This window comes from Tupaia chinensis, unplaced genomic scaffold (genome assembly GCF_000334495.1).
Source record: "Tupaia chinensis unplaced genomic scaffold, TupChi_1.0 Scaffold000364_1, whole genome shotgun sequence".
In the NCBI taxonomy this organism is placed as follows: domain Eukaryota; kingdom Metazoa; phylum Chordata; class Mammalia; order Scandentia; family Tupaiidae; genus Tupaia; species Tupaia belangeri.
The window spans coordinates 489,775-498,307 of NW_006159861.1; positions in this window are offsets into that span (position 1 = coordinate 489,775).

The window sequence follows — 8,533 nt, forward strand, 5'->3', positions numbered from 1 at the left end:
CTCTGGCATTGCACAGGAACACGGGCACACGTGTGCATGCCCACTGTGTACATACTCATCATCCACATGGCCTCCAGCATGCACAACCGCCATGCCACCTGGCTGTACTCCCCTTTACTCTTTTTTTTTTAAATTTAACTTTATTTATTTATTTATTTTTCTTTTAATTTGACTGAAGAGGGACAGTGAGGGGATGTGGGGAGAGTGACAAAGCGAACCACCAGGTTCTGGTTCAGGACTCAAACCGTGGTTAGATGTGGCAGTCCAGTGCCCGTCACCACCATGCCACCTGCCAGCCCTAACTCCTTTACCCATCATAGTGCTCAGAGCAAGGTTTCTCAGCTGTAGTGATAGAGAGGAGGATTTAAAATATACTGATTGCAAACCAGTTAAATCAGAATTGGTTTACTAGTACCCAGGCAATAGGAAAATGCCTTTTCTTTTTTCTTTTTTTCTAATTCTTGGAGGGTGTGTGGGCTCACCAAAAAGAGACAGAAAAAGAAAGAAGGAGAAAGCACTCTCCAGGGAGTGTGATTATGGCAGAATCCCTTCTCCTGAATTTCTCCACCCTGTCAGGATTTTAGTTGCCTCCTACCATGCACACACATGTCTAGTGTGTCTTTCAAGCCTTCAGGACCAGGATTCAAGCCATGACTGGTCATGTGGGATCCAGCTCACATAAGAGCTAGGCCCCAGGGCCAGCCCATGGCCTTGAGTCAACATCATCTAGATGTTAGAATTGTTAAGTTTAATTTTACTTCAATTCTGAGAAGAATACACATGAGTCTTGTTTTTTTTTTTTTTTTTTTGAAGAGGTTTTTACTATAGGGCGCGTGCGTTTGCCAGACAGACAGAGAGAGACAGAGAGACAGAAAGCGAGAAATCACCCCCCCCTGGGGGGGATGGTCATGCCGCAATCCCTTCTCCTCCATTCTCCTCTCGGGATCTTAGGCATGCACGCACACGTGCCCGGCGTGAGTTTAAGCCACCGGGTCCAGGACGTGAACCGTGGTCGACTACGTGGGAGTCCAGCAACATAGCCATTACGCTAACTGCTGGTCCCAGTATGCATGAGTCTTTATTTACATGGAAATTGCTCATCGCTTTTTCCCCTGCTGGTATTGGCTTGCAGTCTAATATATTAACAAAGTATGCTGTGCTGGACACTGTGTGTAAAATGACATATTTGGTGTTGGTCATTTTCATAAACTTCTAAAACTGTAACATTATCTTTGAACTTTAATATTTCATTTATGAATTTTATAACAGTGTGGAAAATGTCTGAGCCCAACATTTGTGATCAAGATACCTTCATTCTATAAAGAAGTTTAAAAGGAGAAAATTCTGTTTGTTTAAATGATCAAAACATTTAATTTACATATAGACCTGTAAAGTTTATCACAGGCATTAAGAAAAAAAAACAATTAAGATCATGCCATATAATCGCATGCTTACTCACTATAGTTTATTAGAAAATCAAACTGTCTTAAATTGGATGACTTTATGTTAACAGATTAACACATTGCTTTTTGGATGGGAAAATTGAGGTAATTTATAGTGGAGAGTAGAATATTCTCATTTTTCATGATATTTATTTATTTATTTTTGAGAGTTTTTTTTTTTGCTGTAGAGCACATGTGCTTGCTAAAGAGACAGAGAGAGACAGAGACACTGGAAGTGAAAAAATCACCGCCCAGGCGGATGCCCACACCATAATCCTTTCTCCTCTATTCTCCTCTCAGGATTTTGGCACACACTCACATGTGCCCGGTGTGTTTTAAGCCACCGGGTCCAGGACTTGAACCATGGTCAGCCTTGTGGCAGTCCAGCAATGTAACCATTATGCCATCTGCTGCTGGTCTCCATAATTTTTATTTTTAATTTTACCAAAGGGTGTGTGTATTTGCCAGAGGATAGAGAGACAGAAAGAGATAGAGAGAGAGAAAGCATCCTGCGATAGGTATAATCTCTTGACAAAATCTCTTCTCTATTTCTCCATCCTAATGGGATTTTGAGCATGCACACAGAAATAGTCACATGTTTTTCAAACTACATGGACCTATGAACTGTGTGATCAGCCATGTGGGAGGAAGAAGAGAAAGCACCCTTCTCCATGGGGAGTGTTCACACTACCGTTCTTTCTTCTCTTCTTTCCTTTCTTTCAGGACTTTGGGTAGGCCCGTATGTCTTGTCGTGTTTCTCAAGCCCTACATCTGAGCCACAAACTGTGTGATCGGCCATGTGGGATCCACTGCCCAAAAACCAGGTCATGGAGCCTGTCCCTCAACTCTTTTGCTTACAGATTATGTGTAGGTAAGTTTTATATCTGGGGTTGTACTACCTCTAGTAGTCAAAGGAAAACTAAAAGGTTATCAAGTTTTAAAAATTGATGTGTACTTTACTGCATTGTGATTCTTAGTCCTTCCACATGAATCAGAGATTTCACTTAAGAATCAGGTGCCGGTGATGAAGCCTCTCTGTGTTCATTCAATTCTAAATAAAATTCCAAATGGTTTATAGATTCCCTGAGGCCTGTTAACCACAAATTTCATTGTCTCAGTTCTGGCTGCTACAACAAAGTAAAGAACAAAAAGCCAACATCTGAAATGCTCCAAAATTGAAACAATTTTGAGTGATGACCTTATACCATAAGTGAAAAAATGTATACCTCATCTTCTGTGACAAGTAACATTTAAACCATCAGTACAAAAACACTGCATGTAATTAACTGTCAGGCTATCTGTGTATGTATACATATGAAATAAGTGAATTTCCTGTTTAGATTTGGGTCTCATTTCCGAGATATCTCATTTATATATATGCGAATATTCTAAAATCTGTAAAAATAAAATACAAAATATTTCTGATCCCAAGCATTTCAGATATCCAACTTCTACCCTAGACTGAGTGGCATATAAACAACAGAAATTTATTTCTTACAGTTCTGGAGGCTGGAAGTCCAAGACCAAGGTGGCAACATGTTGGGTTTTGATGAGGGACCTTCCCTGGGTTGCACATGTTTGACTTCTTACTATGCCCTCACGGGATGGCCAAAGAGCAAGAGTATTGTCAGCTTCCATTTATCGGAGTGCTAATTCCTTTCATGGGTTCACTGCCCTTACGACCTAATTTTCTCCAAAGACCCCACCTCCTAATACCATCACATGTAAGATTAGGGCTTCAACATATACATTTTAGAGCACACACATTTTCAGTTCAAAATACTCATGTGAAGTATTGCTGTATTACCTAAATGTAGTAGTTATTTAAAATTCCATTAAAGAAACAACAGAAGTGTGACTTCATCAAAATCATTGTCCAAGTTACATGCTTGTGTTGCCCGCTTCACGGATTGTTGGCCACTTGAACAGGTTGTCAAGCTTTAAGCAAAACAATACAAAACAAAACAAAATCAGCAAAGCCAATAAAAAGTCAGAAGGAAATGTAGACAGCTATGCTATTTAATTTTTGAATTTATGAAAATGATATGGCGGTAAAAAATGAAGAAATGACAACATTTTACTTTTTATAATAGTGTAGGTAGAGAGTAGAATCATAATTTTTTTCTGAAATAGAAAAAAGTGCAAATAAAACATCAGAACCAGTTAGAAAAAGTAACAGTCAATTATTACTATGATTTTCATTATAGTCCTTCCATATCTTTGTTGAAAAATTTTCCCATTTGATATGTAATTTTTCTTCTTTTCTTTTTTTGGGGGGGACAGGGGAGAAGTTTTTGCTATAGGGAACATGTGCTCACCAGAAAGACAGAGACAGAGAGACAGAAAGTGAGAAATCACCCCCAGGAGGGGATGGCCACACCGCAATCTCTCTCTTCTGTTTTCCTCTCGGGATCTTGGGCACGCACACACATGTGCCCGGCGTGAGTTTAAGTCACTGGGTCTGGGACTAGAACTGCAGTTGACTACATGGGAGTCCAGCAACCCAGCCATTATGCCAACTTCTGGTCCCTTGATATGTAATTTGATGGGAAGAGAGATCATTGACAGACGTGTATAAAAATTTGCTGCTGTTATTCTTAAAAACTTCAAATTATTTATTACAATACTACAACATGAAGAAATTTACCATATGAAGGTAGGAATGTAACATTCTCGGGGACCAAGACTTTTTTTTTTTTTTTTTTTTGGAGAGGTTTTCGCTATAGGGCACGTGCGCTCGCCAGACAGACAGACAGAGAGAGACAGAGAGACAGAAAGCGAAAAATCACCCCCCAGGGGGGATGGTCACGCCGCAATCCCTTCTCTTCCAGTCTCCTCCCAGGATCTTGGGCACGCATGCACACACGCCAGGCGTGAGTTTTAAGCCACCGGGTCCGGGACGTGAACCACAGTCGACTACGTGGGAGTCCAGTGACATAGCCATTACGCTAACTGCTGGTTCCCAGGGACCAAGACTTTTTTTGAAGAAACTTCATATATAAATTTATAAACTTATTTCTAATTTGAAGATATCAAAAGTTTAAAAGCACTTTTGCTTTTTGCTGATTCCCACAATTAAAAGATGACCATCAGTTACTTCGAACTTTGTTCAGTCTCTTCCTGATAGCATTTATTTTTCTCCATGCTGTCTTATTGCATTTATGGGATTAGATTTTTATTAAATACGGTAGCTAGGTGGTCCCCGTCTCATTCCTTGACTGGTTATCTTTAGGCAACCTAATATTTCTTCTTGTTTGTATTACATTTTTAATTACTTTAGTTGTATCTAACCTTTCAGACAGACACAGAACTAGGAGACCACAACAGCCAGGTCTAGGCGGATCTCATTCCTCCAAGCATCACTTAGCTTAGATTCCTAATGGAGAACTTAGAACATTCCAACTTAGATGTTGCCTCTCCCAGCCACCGACCATATAGATGAAGAAATCTGGACCCAGTGTGATTACATGATCTTCTCAATTCTGTTTCAATTTTTAAAATCTATCCATTAACAAATTCAAGTTCTTGGTACACATTTGTGAAATGAAATTGCTGAATTAGTCCAATAATGAATACACTAGGTAAAGGTAAAGTAAAAGTCTAAATGCAAAGTGTTCTGCTCACTAAATAATGCAATATTGAACAAATCTGCTTTTATTTGTTTTATGCCAGAGAAGACTCTTTGCATATTTGGACAGCAAAACTTCTTGGAAAGATAAAAGTATTTAGGCATGGAACAAATGAGACAAGGTGACAATTTACTGGCAAAAGAAGGTCTCAGATTGTAATAAGAACTTGGACAGAACCAGAATTATGTCTGATTTGGATTTTGTTAAATGGCCTAGCTAATTAAAATAAATCCACACTGTTCTTAGAACAAACTTACTCTAAAGAACAGCCCTAAACAGGTCTGGATTGCATCTTCATAATCCCTCTGTCAGTCTCACTCATTACCTAATGAGGAGGAAGGCCTAGGAGCTGAGGGCACTGGGAAGTGTTCTCTACCTGGCTTTCTGTTGGGATACGGCATAATTACGTAGTGTTAGTTAAAGGAGGAGCGCACTGAGGTCTCTTCCTCCCCGCCTCATTTCCTTTTCCCCCCTTTTACTTCCTTCTCTTCTCTCCTCTTTTCCACAAAAATTAGCATCTAATAACTACAGCGCAAAATATCAGTGATAAAAATTACTCTAAAATGGGAAGAAAACAGTAAATGCTCTTAATTTAAAACCGAAAGTCTATGGAGCGCCCACTGGAAGGGGGAAGGATGAGGAGAGGCTATGCTGTGATGGAAAGTAATTAGTTACATGCATCAATAGCGATTTCAGATAGATTAAACTGATTTGTTATACTTATTAATTCCCTGAGAGTCGATAACTGCATTTTTTTGAGAGTTGTTTTTTTTTTTTTTTTGCTATAGGGCGTGTGCGCTCGCCAGACAGAGAGAGACATAGAGACAGAAAGTGAGAAATCACCCCCTAGAGGGGATGGTCACGCCGCAATCCCTTCTCCTCCATTCTCCTCTCGGGATCTTGGGCACGCACGCACACGCACCCGGCATGAGTTTTAAGCCACTGGGTCCAGGATATGAACCGCGGTCGACTACATGGGAGTCCAGCTACATGTAGCCATTACATTAACTGCTGGTTCCCTCGATAACTGCATTTTTGCTTTCCTTTTTAACTAAATATGAGATTGTCGGGAATGCCCTGACGTATTTTTCTATGCAAAAACGTGTCTGACCTTCCGACGGCCTGGTAGTTATCTGGGACACTGGAACAACACAGTTTATCTTGCAGTGTGAACTTTACATAATTTGTCACTCCTGTATTCAGTGCAATGTAGATGGAGCCCCATATTCAACCTTTTTTCCTAATTGCCAGAGAATGGGTATGCTCAGCAGAGAGAGACAGAGACAGAGAGAAAGAGAGGGAGGGAGGGAGGACCACTCCCCCCATGGAAATGGTCAGCTGCAATCCCTTCTCTGTTTCTCTGTCCTGTCAGGATTTGGGGTCATGCATGCCCACGTGCCCAGTGGTTTTTTGTTTGTTTGTTTGTTTGTTTGTTATAGAATTATTTTATTTAACTTTATTTATTATTATTTTAATATTTCCAGAGAGAGAAAGAGAAGGGGATGAGAAGTGAGAAAGCAAGCCTCCAGGTCTGGGACTCAAACCATGGTCGGCCATGTGCGAGTCCAGCACCCTTAAGCTCCATGCCACCTGCTGGCCCCACCCAGTGTGGTTTTTAAGCTGTTGATTCTGGAATTCAAACCTTGGTCGGCCATATGGGATCTGGCTTTTTTATGCACTAGACCACTGAGCTGGGCCTCAATCTGTTTTGTAAACTGTGCCATGACTTTCTGTGTTGTGTATATTTTGATGTGTACTGAGGTGGATTTCCAGACACCATTTCCCCCTCTCTGTTGTGTAGGAAGCTTGTAATTTTGGAATTGAGCTCATCTTTATTAGCCTCAGTCAGTGGTTTTCAGTTCCACCTCAAAGTTCAAATTGCCTGGGGGGAGTTTCTAAAATTACAAATGATGGAGAACCACTCGAATAAATGAGGCCTGATTACTGGTCATTTCACCAAAACACCCCAGGGCCAGCAGGTAGTGTGGAGGTTAAGGCACTGGATCCCATATAACTGACTGTGTAGTTCAAGTCCGGGAATTGCAGCGTGAGAACATGCTGAGTGTGTGTGCGTGCATGCCCAAAATCCTGAGAGGAGACTAGAGGAGAAGGGATTGAGGCATGGCCATTCCCCTGGGGGTGATTTCTCACTTTCCCACTTTCTCTGGCAAGTGTATGCACAAAGCTAAAAAACAAAAACAAAACTCCACAGGGGAGGCTAAGGTGAGGTCAAGAATTAAGAGCAACTAGCCTAAGGCAACCATTAGTGTTAATCTCCTCTGACTCAAGATTGCTGGCCCTAGTGACTGCGTTGTGGGCACAAGGACAGTTTGAGGAACGGACATGTGACTTAGTTTAGGACATGGCCTGAGACAGGAGGTTGCTATGCACTTTTTGGTAAGAAAATTTCACTCTTTTTTTTAAAACAAAACAAACAAAAAACAAAACAAACAAAACACCTTTTATTTAGTTTTTTTTTTTTTTGAAGAGGTTTTTGCTATAGGCCATGTGCGCTCGCCAGCCAGACAGAGAGAGACAGAGAGACAGAAAGCGAGAAATCACCCCCCAGCGGGGGATGGCCACGCCACAATCCCTTCGCCTCCATTCTCCTCTCGGGATCTTGGGCACGCACACACATGCGCCTGGCGTGAGTTTAAGCCACCGGGTCTGGGACACGAACTGCGGGAGACTACATGGGAGTCCAGCGACATAGCCATTACGCTAACTGCTGGTCCCCCTTTTATTTAGTTTTATGCATTATTATTGTTTTTTATTATTTTCTAATTTGACCAGATTGAGATAGAGAGAGAGAGAAAGGGCAAGTAAGAACGCAAGCTGCCAGGTCCAAGATTTGAACCACAGTCAGCCATGCGGGAGTCTAATGCCTTAACCACCACTCCACCAGCTGGCTCCCGAAAATTTCACTTGAAAAAGAAAGCCATCGAATTCATTGGTCTCTCATGTTTCTGAATATTGTATACCAGATGTAAACCCCAAGATTTCGGCATCTAACTTGCTACCAACACACAGAGAAATACAGAGTGGAGAAAAATGCCAGAGGATGGAGACAGCCGCTGGGTTTACCCCACTCTGAATCTGGCCTTTCATCTGATGTACGTCCATGACACGAACGAACCAGTGTTCCCCCGTAAGACTTTGGCTTAGGCGTTTAGCTATTCCTGATGCAGTAATTTTGTCTCTAAGGTTTTTTTCTTTAAGCTTACGATAGATTTTTATTTTTTTCAATTTACCAGAGGACATGTGAGACAGAGACAGAGGCAAAGGGAAAGGGAGAAAATACCCCCCGTCAAGAATGGTCAGGTTACAATCCCTTCTCCTCCATTTCTACCTCCTTGTGGGATTTGGGGTCCATATGCACACACACACAAACACACACACACACACACACAGAGAGAGAGAGAGAGAGAGAGAGAGAGAAAGACACCCACCACGGGCAGGACA